Source organism: Plectrocnemia conspersa, unplaced genomic scaffold (genome assembly GCF_051122295.1).
Source record: "Plectrocnemia conspersa isolate PC_06_02 unplaced genomic scaffold, ASM5112229v1 ptg000011l, whole genome shotgun sequence".
NCBI lineage: Eukaryota > Metazoa > Arthropoda > Insecta > Trichoptera > Polycentropodidae > Plectrocnemia > Plectrocnemia conspersa.
The window spans coordinates 2,924,323-2,939,469 of NW_028277175.1; the positions used below are offsets into that span (position 1 = coordinate 2,924,323).

Genomic DNA, 15,147 nt, shown 5'->3' on the forward strand with positions numbered 1-15,147 from the left:
TCGATCGGAATTATATTTATATTATAATCTCTAATTCTAATTTCCCATACATGATTAAAATTTACAAAAATATCACTAGGGATAATATGGAATTAGATTTGATAGCAATAAATAAATGTGAAATTTAACAGGGAATTAATTTTAAATATATTAATTTAAATATATAATTTGTGCATTACATAAATTAAAAATTACCAATAAAAAAATATATTTATGTTCAATAATTTTTTTAGATTATATTTGTATTGTGCACTAAAATTAAATTAAAATATAAAAACGTGAGTATTAAATTATGTTCATACTATTAAAAATATAACTTCACTGTAACAGTTGCGAAACGCCCAATTACTGTTCAAACTAATAGTATATATTAATACTTTTTTATTCTGCAATTTTTTAGTTAATTAAACATAAAAAATAGTGCACAAAGCAAAAAAAATTTTGCTCAATTTATTATTTTATTATAAAAAATAGATTTTTTAATGCTTATTTTCTAATATTTTAATGCACATTACGGATATAAAATTGCTCAATATAATATTTTTAATTGAATAAATATATATTTTAATGCTCATTTTTTATTGTTTTAATGCACAGATCATTTGTTTTCGTGAACACTACAAATAAAATGTTGCTCAAACATATATGTGTGTTATTTTAATGTATTTATTGTATATAGATCCTAAGTTTGAATTCTTATCAGTAGCGAAATCGAAAAGAAAAAAATGTTAAACATGTTGAAGAAGGTCTATTTTCAAACAAAATAGTGCAACGTTTCATAAATTATTCTGTAAAAAGACATGAGCCTGAAATGGACGAGCTCTTTTTTTACTTAATTATATACATACTACAAATGATTTAAATCACAATAATAAGTACTTATTCTGACACATCTGTGATATAGAAAGAATACTAACTGTGCCTATTTAAAATTTGATATTAAAGAATATGTGTTCTAAAATCAGATTATTACCATAAATTTCTTTAAGGATCATCCGGATACAATGCGTGTTTTATGTAATAAGATATATAATATTAAACAGTTAATATGCAGAGCAGTCTATAGTATTAGGATCGCACGCCACGCAAAGAATGGTTTTAGATAAACGATTTTTTAGTGGAGACATGAAAAATATCATATTTATCAACGCTTTTACAACCAAATGATTTATGATTTTGACCGAAGAAAAAAATTCGTTATACTGAAAATTAGTATCAAAATATTTCGTTATACTGAGATCAGTCTTCGTTACAATGAAAACATTTACACTTTTCTGAAATTTTTGAGCACAATTTGGTAGTGCATTTGCTCAACATTTACTACTAATTTTTAATATTTTGGATAGAAATAACACCGTCGTGATGCCGCAAAAACCAAAAGAATGATAAGCAGGTTTACCCTGATTTTATAAAACGATCTGAATAATACTACCAGAATTGTGTGAAAAAATATCTCGAAAATTTGACTACAATAATGCACCAGCTTACACTTTTCGTGATTTTTGGACAAAAACGACACCATAATGATGCCGTTGTTACTATGTGATTAATGAGGAGTATAATACTGCATTTTTAATTCGATTTTATATAGCGATTTGAAGAAAACGACCAGAATTATAAGCAAACAAAACTTGAATTTTGCATTACGATAACACCATACTACTAATTCATGATTTTTTGGACAAAAATGACACCATCTTGATGGCGTAGTTGTGGTATGATCAACAAGGAGTATTTATTGCAATTTAATTTCGTATATATAAAGCGTTCTGTAAAAAATGACTACAATTACGAGCAAATAAATCTTAAAATTTGCACAGCAATAATGCACCACAACAAAATTTACTACTAATTCATGATTTTTTGAGCAAAAACAAAATTATTGTAATTCTGTAGCTATTAATTAGGTCAATTAGAAATTAAGTCAATATTACAGTTTGACGCAAAAAATTTTTGACCAAAATTACAAGCTAACAAATCTAAAATTTTGCACTACGTTAATGCAACAGTTCACACCTTACTTCTAATTAGAACAAAAATTGACAAAAATGACACCGTCGTGATGCCGTTGCTACAATATAATCAATTTGAAGTATGATTTTACAGTTTTAGTATATTTGCATGAGGCGTACTAAAGAAAACGAACAAATCTTGGATTTTGCACTACGATAATGTAATAATTGACACTTATTCGTGATTTTTAGGACAAAAAGGACACCAATGTGATGCCGTAGTTATCATACTAACAATAATGAGTATTATATTGCAGTCTTACTTTGTATATATAAAGCGTTTTATAGAAAATTACTAGAATAATGTACAAATAAATTTAGAATTTGCAATAGTTCAAACTTTACTACTAATTCGTGATTTTTACCCCAAAAACAAAATTTTTGTAAAGTTGTTTTGTAAGAGTTTCACTTTGATTTTATAAAGCGTTTTAAAAAAAATCGACCAGAATTATAAGTAAACAAATATTGAATTTTCCACTTCGATAATAAACCAATTCACACCTTACTACTTAATCATGATTTTTTGGTCAAAAACTATACTGTCGCGATGCCGTAGTTATTCTAAGATTAATAAGGTAATACATTGTAATTAAACACCGTTTGTATCGATCATTTTTTGGAAATTTTAGCACGATAATAAAAAAAAATTGGACAAAAACGACACCGTCGTGATGCCGTAGCAACAATAAGCTCAATTATTACTATTATATTGCAGTATGAGGCGTTCCAAAAAACACGACCAGGATTATAAGCAAACATATTTTAGAATTTGCATCACGATAATGCACTAATTTTTGGGCAAAAATGACACCGTCGTGATGCCGTAGATAAATCAAAAATAATATTTTGTTTAAGCGTTCTATAATAAACTACCAGAATTATGAGCAAACATATCACAGAATTCGCAACATATTTTTTTGGACAATGTCGTAATGCCGCAACAACTGTATTTAAAAGACTGAAAAACAACGATTTTTGATTATAGAGTGAACTGAACACTGTACCATATAATGCATTCTTTAAATGTTTAACTAATTAAAAAGAAGAATAGGTAAATAGTTTTTAATATAAATTAAAATTAACGTTATTTTTTATCACGCCTTATTTGATTTCAATCGTTGAGTTGATAAGTTTAATTAAATAGATTTTTTTTTATTACAAATTATAAATCAAGAGCTAATGGCATTCAGTCATTTTTACGTGTTTACAAATCATAAAACCGTTAACTAATAATCTGAGTTTGCATTGTATAATCTAAGTAATAATCATACTTCAACGGTAAAAGTATTTTAATGATTCATATTCTCAGTAAAATAAACTATTTATTATTTTGACTAATTTTATATACCATATAAAATATTAGTTATGCTACTTTTTAATGTCATCTAAGCTATTTTAAATATACACTATGGTTACTTTTGAATTTTTAACGCTACATTAATGTTGTTCTTATATTAAATAGTGATATTTTTCTAATATAAAAGCAGTAGCACAATATTTGCGTGTACAATATAATTGCAAATTTATATAATTAGTAGTTATACAAAAACGTTGATGTATCTATAAAACGTTGATTTTAGCAAAAACAATGGAAACGATTATGCACGTATAATAGATAGTCATTTCTTAACAAGGCTTTTAACCTAAAGTTAAATATATCTTTATTAAAATAGTAATTATTGCACGCATTCAATTTATCGTTCCTATTTTTAATTATAAACCTGCATTGTTCAAAAGTATGGATAATTGGATTAAAAGCAGTTAATCTCAATTTCTATCAACTAACAATATTGACATACATTTTTATTGTGTTTATATGTTAATTATTCTAATTGCTTTTTTTGCATACTTGCATCAGCGTCGTAACTTTTATAACATAGCGATAAAAAATGTGACTCAATCTTATCCAATCGTCATTATTTTTTTAACCATATAAATATTATGTTAAATTATCAAAAATATTGCTTTAAAACTAGAGCAAAAACGGCTTATTGTGTCAATGTCGAATCGGATGCGAAAAAAGTGAAATAAAACGCTAATCGAACTAATCGCTGGCCCGTGACAGAAACAATAACACGTAAATTTTCACGTTAGCGAAAATTTATTTTATGACAATATATATATATATATAATCTAATGAAAGTTTATCCTAACATATGTCACAAATATTTTCGTAGCACCTCATAAAAAATATAATTACAGTTGTTTCACTCAGGTTATTATATGATACAACAATAAGGTATAGACCAATCACATTTATACTCCTTCCATATGTTTTACACACATACAGACACATAGATACACAAAGCACAGTTTAAGGAAATGAGGAAAGATTCAGGACGTCTGATCTTTGTGTTTCCTTTACCATTTATCACTGATTGGACAGTGTCCGTTTGATCTCTATGAGCTTATGATCACTCTTTGGTGTTGATAGGAGCAAAACGGCAGTTGTTATCAGACGAAGCGCCCGTCGGGGCCCGCGAAGAAAGACAGACTGGCGGGAGTCGTTCAGCGTTCACTTTTTATATGCGGGAAATCCGCTCAGAAGTCGTAGAAGGTCGCAGAATAGAACTTCTTCGAGTGGTTAAAGACAAAAACGTGTGGCGAGGCATCGTAGGACTGCAGTCCTAAGGCTATTCCATTTTTTACTTTTGACCAAATAAGTTTTTTGCGTATGAAGTGATGATGATTCAAACTTTCTTGGAAAGTTTTAGTTTTTAAAAACGTGATTTATTGCTTTAATTAGCTGTGAGATTCTTTAAGATCAGGGTCGCCGAGAGCGAAAACAATGAATCCGGGCCTCATGACAAAAGTGTCATTTTATATATTTTTTAACATCATAATATAATTTCTTAAATAAATATTAATAGGTACGAGCTAATCCTTTCTATGCTACAAATAAATATAAAAAATTAGCCAACGCTGCGATATATTTTAATTTTGCATTAAAAATATTAATTGCCATATAGTAAATTTCCAGTTCAGGTCAAGAGCAATAAAATCAATCCATCTCTGTGAAAATGCTCAATTATCAAGCATTTATATTAAGACTTTTTAAAACAACTTTATTTTTCGAGTGAGAATCTAATAAATCGAACCTAATTTTGACCGATAAGAGAGCGCAAAAAACAATTATTTCTTCTCAGAAGTCAAAACTCCACGCCAAAAGCAATAAAATCGTGCCGTCGATGTCGCAGTAGGAACGCTCGGTAATCTGGCGTTGACACTACGACTTTTAAAATAATAATAAAATTAAATGAATAACATATAAACCGAATTTTGCCCAATAGAAGAGCGCAAAAAACAATTATCACTTCTCAAAAGTCAAAAATCCACGACAAAAGCAATAAAATCGTGCCGTTGCCGTCGCAGTGGAAACGCTCGTTACCGAGCGTTTCCACTGCGACGGCGCCGACACGATTTTATTGCTTTTGACGTGAATTTTTGCCTTCTGAGAAGTGATAATTGTTTTTTGCGCTCTTCTATTGACCAAAATTCGGTTTGAATATACTTTAATCAGTTCTCCTATATCAGAATCCCATATTAATATCGGTTAGGATAGCTATAATATTTTTTAAACATAGTGTAATATCGAAATGCAGACAAACTATGAAGCAATATGTGAAAAGCGATATCTGTCTGTACATATTCTTCCACTTATTTTCCCATGAGAGATGAGTTAGCTTAATTTGTATTTTGGAGTTGACCTAATGAAAGTTCTAAACCTATAATTAGTTTTAGATTTTTAATTAGGTTAGGTTTAGGTTTGAACAGCAAATGGGCGTATCACAACTGTCAAATTAAGTTTCATAGACATTTTAGAGCAGCATATTAGCGCCTATCAGTTAAATTATAGTTTTGCTAGAAGATATATATCTACTGGTAAAAATTAACTTCGACTTTACTAGTGAAAATATAAATGCATATTCACTGTAACACTGTAAATGCATAAAAAAATGCATATTCACTGTAACATTTACACATCGGATGTAAATAAATAATGATGATAAAGTATGTAAATATATTTATTACTGCGTCCACTTAAAATCATATAATTTTTACTAGCATTTGCCAGATAATTTATATTTTCATTGGTTAAAATATATATCTACTGGTGAAAAAGTATTCCGATATGATTTTACTGAAATGACATATTTTAAAAAATATTTTCGGGATAGATTCGAGGGCCCCGGGAATTTGTTTCCTACCCCCCCCCCCCCACCTCTCGGTAGGTCTGGTCAGGGTTCCACAAAAACAAAAGTTAAATGTAAAAGTAATTTATAGGCAAATTAAGCAAAAGCTTAAACCAAAATTGAAATACAGCTGATATACCTTGTGATGCACGCGTTTTTTATAAGTAGTTAATTATATGTAATTTATTTTTGAATCACAACACAAGGAATTTCAGAACACTTCTGAAATTCTTTGTAAAATAATGCAATTATGAGTATACATATATTATACATACATTAACGTGTGTTACGTAGTCTCTTAATCATCTAGAAGATTGAGATATATTTCGGCCTTCTCAGTCTCATTTCAGAGTAGCTCCACTTGGTGCGAACCCGGTTAAACTATCGCTTATTTCAAATCAGAAGCGAAATGGTGGCTCAGGATGAAGTATCTGAAAGAAGGATATTCTGTTTAGCTGATATACATCTTAACGTTTTAAACGCCGTAAGCTATTACTACAACCATTCACTACAGGCCGGGAATTTTCTAGCATAAACAAAATCCTTAGAAACTTATTTTTTCAAACATAATGATGACGTATAAAATAAATATACAATGGTCATTTACCCAGAAAAATACTATACCAAGCTAGGGTTGTCACATAATAAAATATAAAAATATAATATCGTAAAATAAATACATATGTAGGTATATATAAAAAAAATAAAAGTTAATTTAATACAGACGTATAAAAACAAAATGCTAGAGTTGTCACATAGATTTTAGAACAAAATAAAATAAATTGTAAAAATATGTATTAGAAAATATAATGCAGACGAATAAAAATATTACTCCAGGGTTATCACATTAGCTTTTAAAATAAATATAAAAATATGTCGCCAATATCAATTCAATAATATTTTTTTTAATTAAATAAATTAAAATTAATGAATTATTTACCTTCAATGCTCCATTTTGCGCATATACAAACAAATCGCTTGGTTTTCCTACACGGGACCATGCAACATAAAATTGACCATGAGAAAAACATGGATTCTCCAAATTCAATCCACATACTTGTTGTTGATAGATCTTGTGTTTTGTTTATCGTTATTACAAAAGCCAGTTTAACTGAAAACTGCAATCGTTTGAATAAGAATGGCATATCTGCTAGAATTATTGGTATGTGTGGTAGCAGCATATCTTTTCTTTTGAATTTGCCAGTTAAAATTGTTGCTTCGGTGCCATTTTTTAGCAATTTATTGCCTGCCAATCTGGTACAATTGCAAAGACGAGATGGATCAACGTTTCTAAGAAGAATAATAGGAACACCAATCTTCAATTTTATGACGTGTGGTGGCAATCTAGCTAAATCAAGTGAATTCAGTTGGATAATTCAATCAGCTGGTATTAAATGTAGTAAAACAGGTAATGTCTGACGAAAATTACCTGATAATAATATTAGCGCACCTCTGAATGGCTGTTCGTTTCCACTTAAATTTTGCAATGTTCGATCCAATACGATTGATATTTGTGCTACGACTAATATTTTCTCGTTTTGGTGACATTTTGTTTAACAACAACAGCAACAAAAAAACCTAAAATCAATAATAACAATTGAATATCAAAAAATATAATATTTTTTGAAATTTACTTACAAAAGCAGAGCTTAGTTTCGCCCGACTGGCTAAATCGTTCTGTGTTTTGTTTAATTTATTACACTGATTTGACAAATTGATGACGAAAGTGCATGAAGTAATTTTACCAGAACTTTGAGATACATTAAAATAATAATAACTGCAAAGAGCATTTACAACTTAATTTATGGGTTGCATGTGACAGGATGCGAATGTTTATTACTGAATTAAGATATAATAAAGCAAAGGAAAATCGAAGGCGGGGATGTGACATCATGATATGGCGTCAAAATTAAGAATGCCGGAAAACATCTAAAACCTAATTTATGGGTTAAGAATAAAAATACGCGGTGACAATATAACATCATGAGATGACGGCAAAATTATTGGTAGAGTGCTGAGTCTGATAATAGTATAAAAACAACAGCGTTACATGTTAGATTTGATTCAAACTCTCTAAACACTCCCGGCAGTAATAAGAATAAACTGTGAAATTTTCAGCGAAATCGATCCAGTAGTTTTTGAGTCTATAGAGTACCCACATACGAACATTACCTTTTATTTATATAGAAGATTAATCGAATTAAAAAATATATTAAATTATTGTACTGCGACACTACATAGTGTTTTTTTTTAATATATATTCTTAAGTCAGAAAATACTGTTAGGTTCATTAACCCTTTGGACGCGATAGTCGACTACAGTCGCTCAATTGATCAGTAAAAAAAATGTTTTTAAGTAAAAACTTTTTTGTGAATAAACATAAAATATCATTTTAAAGAAATAAAAATTAAAAAATCAGAACATTTAAACACAGAACCAAAGTAAAATTTGATTTTTTTTTAAAAAAAAATTATATTTATTTTTGATTAACGCGTCCAAAGGGTTACTGAAAAACTCCCTATTTACAATCCAAAAGATAAAAACGTTTTAAACGTTAATTTTTTTTTTTTTTTATAAATGAAACACCATGCGATGACACTTAACAGCTAAGGAAAGCGCCATAAATTATGATTAAATATGTATTGCATTGATAATAGATAACGCACACAAGCATTTTTAATCTACCTTATCGGCCAATAGCAATTTATTTCGAAGAAATTCGCCACCCATCTATAATTGGTTGTTTCACTAAAAAGGAGCAGACTAAAAAATCCAGAATGAAGGGTGCACTGATATAAATACTGAAACCGTCGCAATCAGGAATCACTTCCCCGTTGACACTTCATCTGATACACTTGTAAGTCCACATCGGAGATATCCAACTTTGACCGCATCCGAGAGGAGGCCGATTCAGTTTTAGACCAGAAAAGATCGCATAAATCTGGTCCATCTTGACGTCCGAAATCCAGTTGTACATCCTGATGACATTGCTTAACTCTTTTGTTGCCAAAATCAGATATATTAGCTTTTATTTATTTGCAAAAAATTGTCAGATCGACGTTATCATTGAAAAAATATTCGGATACATTATTCATATTTACTTAATAGCAAATAATATTTTTTATTATGTATTTTTAAATTATCTTCAAAAGACCCGGCAACGAAAGAGTTAATATTACTAGTCCGTGTCAAATACGTGTAATACATTTTTTTATGCAAATTCCGTTATGTTGTACAATATATTATATGGAATGGATGCGTGACAAAATTTATATAAGAAGTACTGACATAGATATTTAATATTATATGAATTAATAGCTTTTAGCACAAAAATCTTAATCTTGACTGCCTGAAGAAAAATGCAAATACCATTAACTAAAATAGAAAATTGACATAAATATAAATTTTATTAAACTACTATAAAAAGTTGCTCGGAAAATATATTTCGTATTCATAATATTTTAATTGATCAAAACTATTTTATAAAAGCCAGGGAACTGATTTTTTTTTAGAATGTTTTGTCCTTTACTTTTTTCAGTATGCCTTTTATTTTTTGTTATTAACCTTCATTTTTTTCTTATGATCTTTATTGTTTGCTTATGACCTTTCATGTTAAAAAAAAACGCACAGTAGAAGTTGAGCTATTTTACATAGAACTTTAGGATGTGTTTTAAAATTGAGTTCCTTTATTTATTCAATCTTAATCCAAGGGAGCAAAAAGCTCAGATTAAAAAAATAAATTTTCTTAAATTCTACAGTAATTTTTTCTATAGAACGTAAAAAAATAATTACAGAAACATAGCATATATAAAATAGAATATAAGCATTTTAATTCAATTCTCAAATAAGATTGTTTAAAGTTACTTTAAAAATTCTGAAGAATGTTTAATAGATTTAAAATATAATATGCTATTAAGTATCAATCAAAAACTCAAAAGTAAGTAGTAGTATAACAAGGAAATAAAAAATGATCTACTAGCTATATATGTATTAAATAAATAACATTTTCCGTTCAATGAGTAATATTTACGACCTAATCGTTATGCACAATAAAATATGTATTTAGTTTAATTAGGTTTAGGTATTTATTACAATACCTGACTACATTATAAAATAAGATCAATGTTAAGTGCATCATCGTATTGTTTGTTTTATTTTGAGCACAGAAACCCTTCAATAAAATTTTATCAAATATATGATGTAGCAAACGTTATATTTTTTTATTGTGTGTGATTTCAGATTCGACATTTTTTAGCAAATATTTATTTTTGACTTAACAGATGACACCGAAAATATGTTATGGTGAAACTTGTGAAAAAATTACAATTGGTAACAACAATCTTTGTGTGTTTTAAAATTTAGTAGGATGACAAGTGCTTTATAAAAAAACCAAAGTAAACTTATTAAATCGTCTAACATGTCGCTAACGAATTGTTATATTTCTGTCTTTTATCAAAAATTAAACAAAGAGGAGTTAATAAATTAGCACAGTTTTTATTTAACCGTTGGTTTTAAATAGAACATATATTTTTTAATTTTAGCCGTGAAATAAGGAAGTAAAAAACAGTAAACATGTGTTGATTATTTTGTTTTATTGTGTTACACATAACTGTTTAATAAATTAAATTTACTTTTCAATCTAAATTGACGTCCTCGTTTCATGCTAAATTGAAAGTGAGTCTTGCTTCTGCGGAAGACGTCGATAATTGATTTTTTTCTCAATATAATACCACTGAAAAGTGAAAGAAAAAAGTATATAGAGAAAAAGATAACCTTCAATACAAATACATTATATTAATTTAGATATATTGTATGTAATTTATTGCAAATTAAAATAAAATTCTGTGAAATACATATAATATTTAAAGCATTTAATTGATTTAATTAATCTTAATTTAATAATTATTGCACTATTTTACATATAAAGCGATAAATTTATTAACATGTTCTAGGTCGTAAATTTCAACTTTTTTCAATGTCAATTGTTATATATATATATATTACATTAATTAAACTGTCAGTGAACTTGTCGAATTTTGATTGGGTGATATATGAATTATATTAACATTAAGATAACGTTTTGATTAATAATGCATTTATAGTAAAATACAGTTAAAATTAATGTTATTTATTTCAGTTTGATTAAAAACTTTTTAAATAGCTTTAAAATGGGTTTTAATGTATAGCAAAAATGTGAACTTTTAATTGATTATGTAATTATATAAAATAACTTACCATTATTAAATTTAATAAAATCTACTGAAAATGCATTATATGCTTTTTAATATCTGATGTAAAAAACCGAAACGAACAAGAACAAAATCTAATTAAGGCCCAAGAATTAGGACAATGTCATTTCGATTTAGTGCCACTAATCGTTTTTTTTTCTTCTCAATCACAATCAATTAAATGTTTTTGTTATCGATCTCAAGTCGTCTTCCGTATAGTCTACCTTTTTCAAACGCTTCAGCAAACACGTCCTCTATTTCAGGGTTTTCTGACTATTTTGTCAGACGTGAGTCAGACTATGGAAAGCAAGATGGTAGAGAGAAATCTGAATCTTCGAACCATACATCCTTTTTTTTCACATGCTATACACACGGTATATTATATAAAGCAATTATTATGTGAATATTCTGAATATTCATAGTAATATTTAATATATTTTTGCGATGTTTATGTAAAATTTAATTGTTTATCGTAACAACTTTTTGCAGTCATCTTTTCCGCGTTTTTTACATATTTTTTATAAATATTATTAAAAATATAATGTATATATTAATATATAATATATTAAATAATCCCTAATTTTTTTAATAAATATAGAAAATAACTTTAATGTTTGGTTATATTTTAATGATTTAAAATATTTTTTTTTTTAATACAATTAGCAAAAATATTGAATGCTTTGATTCAAAATATTTCGTTAAGCTCATTTTCACATCATCTGCACTTTGTTTTTTTACAATTAGACAATATTGAATTGATCGTAATAAATGATCAAAGTCATTAGGAGCAAGGTCTGGATAATATAGTGGATGAGATAAAACCTTTTAAAGCAAATTCCTTAATTTTATCCCCTACATGTTGACGTGCATTTTTGTGTTGTAGAACTATTCGATTTCTGTTGACAAATGCAGACATTTTAAAATATTTACTGCTATTATTTGGCCAAGTTTTGAGTGTTTCGTAATGTATAGTCCCTTTGCAATTCCAACATATACACAAAATATTTTTTTAAAATAGGTTTTACTACTTGAATTAAAATAACCACTGTACTAAATGATATTTTTTGTCGTTCAGCACCCATTTATTATCTCTGGTTATTGAATAATCGAAAAAGGCATTTTTTAAAAATAAATTTATATAACATGCATTTTTTTTTAAATTGTTTATTTGGTAAAAATTCTACCATCGTCAATTTTTGCGCACACAAATTCAACATAAAAATACTAATGACTAAAACTCGACTGACTTAAAACTTTAAAATAAAATACATTCTTGTCTGTATTAATTAATATTAAATTTATGTTTTTACTGCATAATATAATTTCCCTAAAAATCAATTTTTGGAGCTAGTTCTATATAGTTTTACTTAGTAAATTATTGGTTTTGGAGTCACATGTATTATATGTGATAGATAATACTGCACTTATCGAATGACTGCTAAAATTAACATTTAATTTATTAGATACATATACAGAATAATTTTCCACAAGCATGAAACATGTTTTTCGAAGATATTTTTATCCAAAAACACGAGTTAAAACTAGCTCAATCTGCCAAAAGATCTGAATGGAATTTTTTTAGCATCTTTAATATATATTCAAGCATAATTGAAAAGTTAAACAGTTTTAAAAGATTTCCACATGAGACATTCAATGCTTTTTTAATGAAACAATATTTTAGCAAAGTATTAAACCATTTTTTCGATCCATATTTTCAAATATAATTCATTCAAATTGATTGACCTTCGAGATGTCAATCAACTATTTTTTATCAGCCCTAAAAACGCACTATTATATAAGTACCGGAAGAACCGGTCTGTGGTCACTATAGCGGATATCGATCCGATTCATATTTTTTACCCAAGGTCCGACAGATCAAACGGAAGCTGGAACATCTAAATAAATTCAATTGCAAATAATTGTCTATTAGTCGGTTTGACCGTGTCGAATAACAATTATGAAAAAATCCTCTAACCTTGAAAAAATTATATTTCATGCATGTATACGCTTTATTAATTACGATTGAATTTCATGTGCAAAACGGCGATTAAATCTATTCCATGTGAGTCAGATATTAATACAGTATATGTTACTAAACAACTAGAATAATAATTACAGTTATTAAGTTGCTGTACAGCATCTACTTGGTGAATTGTAGGTAATTGCTTTTTTACAATTTGATTTGATGTTTTAAAGACCGTTTAAATTATTTATCTTTGAACTATATTTAAATTTAATTTAATTATTACTTCAATAGAAAGATAAATCTAAACAGATACTAATTAAAATTATGAAAAGTATACACTAGTAACTTCAAGAATTATAATACAGATCTCAATGCTGTACCAGTTTATTTAACAAAAAAAATGTAAAAAATTCTATATGTACGAACAGGGGGACAGCTGGACCCCAGATCATATAAAGCCGTTTATAGTAGTTATTTTTTTTAATTTCCATAAACATCTTAAATGAATATTTTTTTCAAAATTTTAAAACACATACATATGTATAACATAATTTATTTAAAAATGCAAATAAAAATATTTTTTGAAAAAAAAATCTTTTATGTTGTAATTGCTAATAAAATTGTCTGAGACTAAAAGGGTTATGCAGTATTATTCTATAATATCTTATTCTATAATATCAACATAATTAAAATTTTACAATTTTTTACCATAAATTGGTAAAAAAAAATATTATATTTTATAATCAATATGATCATAAAAATTTAAAATTTTGCCTAAAGATAGACCTAAGTATTTTATATTATCACTTTTTGTAATTAGAGAATTATTTAGTGATTGTAACATCAAAATTGTCATTAAATAGCATATAAGTATTTAATGAAAATTTAATTGTTAATTTGTTTGATCTCACCCATTCTCTAATATGAATTAAATCTCTCTGCAATCATCAACATATAGTTGAATCCTTCCTGCAAGTTTACATAGGATTAAATCAGTTATGTATATATCATTTACATATATTTATAAAAAGGATCTTCAACCTCTACTTGTAAAAATAGTATTTAATTATTATTTCAAGTGAATTTGTTCTATGAGATAAATCATTTATTTTTTTGGACCAATTAACGCATTCAATAGAACGAATGCGTGGCAATATTTATCGTCGATAAACTTTCTACGCAATATTAGCTATACTTTATCAATAGATACTCGATAGACAGGACCGGAACAACTACCGGACCTTCTAGCCCACGCGATCGCTGGACCGTCAAGATCTTAAGGATAAATCCGTTAAGAGGTCACAAATAAGCGCAATTAAGCGTAACGGATGCGCATAATTAAACCGCTTGACAATTATTGTACAGTTTAATGTCTTAATCTAAGTGAAGGAAAGTGCAATTTTTGATGTTAATTGAATTGTTTAAGAATAGAAAACCGATAGCCTATCCATGCAAATTTAAAACTGAAACTGTTTTTTTATTAATTTTTCACAGTCTATTAATGTTGTATTTTCTAAAATATCATAGTACAAAAATAAAATTTATATGTAAAACTAATCATTGATTTCAGATTATTTATTGGTATTTTCAACAAGCTATTTTTCAATCATTATTAATTTATTAATCAGCTTTAAATTAATAAACATCTTACTAGTTAGTATTTAAATTAATAGTATACTTATTATACAATCAATTATAAGTTATTTTAAAAAAATGGTCAAAGCATAAGCGTTGAAAAAATATTTAAA

At 27.4% G+C, this 15,147-nt stretch overlaps 1 protein-coding gene across 1 annotated transcript in view; it reads right to left on the reverse strand.

The window, feature by feature from the left end:
* LOC148229137 (organic cation transporter protein-like) overlaps nucleotides 1-4,512 on the reverse strand; it is a 36,259-nt gene extending 31,747 nt beyond the window's left edge. The window contains exon 1 of the mRNA XM_088196802.1: nucleotides 4,378-4,512. The gene's annotated coding sequence lies outside the window, so the exon portion shown is untranslated. The remainder of the gene's footprint in view (nucleotides 1-4,377) is intronic.
* Nucleotides 4,513-15,147: the final 10,635 nt, after the last annotated feature.